Source organism: Crocuta crocuta, unplaced genomic scaffold (assembly GCF_008692635.1).
Source record: "Crocuta crocuta isolate KB4526 unplaced genomic scaffold, BGI_CrCroc_1.0 scaffold653, whole genome shotgun sequence".
Taxonomy (NCBI): domain Eukaryota; kingdom Metazoa; phylum Chordata; class Mammalia; order Carnivora; family Hyaenidae; genus Crocuta; species Crocuta crocuta.
The window spans coordinates 46,096-46,861 of NW_027527134.1; positions in this window are offsets into that span (position 1 = coordinate 46,096).

Consider the following 766-nt stretch of genomic DNA (forward strand, 5'->3'; position numbering starts at 1 on the left):
CTGGGTCCCCTTTGAAGCCAGCAGACCACAGAAGTGCCTGGACTTTCGCTGATATGAGGAATTTAAGAAACACCACAGATAAACATGGGGGAAGGGAGGGGAAAGTAAGATAACAGAGAGGGCGCAAACCATAGGAGACTCTCCTAGACGGAGAACAAACAGGCTGATGGAGGGTGTGGGGGATGGGCACCAAGGCCAGGGCTGCGCTTGCTGGGGCGAGCCTCGCGCGTCACATGTTACGTGATGAGTCACTGAATTCCACTGCTGAAGCCATTATTACACGGTGCGCTAACTTGGATTTAAATGAAATTTAAAAATTAAAAATAGGGGCACCTGGGTGGCTCGGTCGGTTAAGCGTCCGACTTCAGCTCAGGTCATGATCTCGCGGTTCGTGGGTTCAGGACCCGCATCGGGCTCTGGGCTGACAGCTAGTTCAGAGCCTGGAGCTGCTTCAGAGTCTGGGTCTTCCTCTCTCTCTGGCCCTCTCCTGCTCATGCTGTCTCTCTCTCTCTCTCAGAAATAAATAAAAAACATTTAAAAAATGTAAAAAAAAAAAATTAAAAATAAAACATAAAAAACCAGAGCGGGCAGATGAGGGAGGGCCGGCAGGTGGGCACTGCCCGGAGGTTCAGCGTTTCGTTCTGCAGGACGCCGTGGCCCCCGTGGCCCATCTCCAACCTGCCACCCACACCCTGCTGCCCCCGAAGGCCGGGCTGCGGGCTGCGCCAGGGTGTCCTTTCCACTTGCTGTCTGCCCTCGGCGTCAG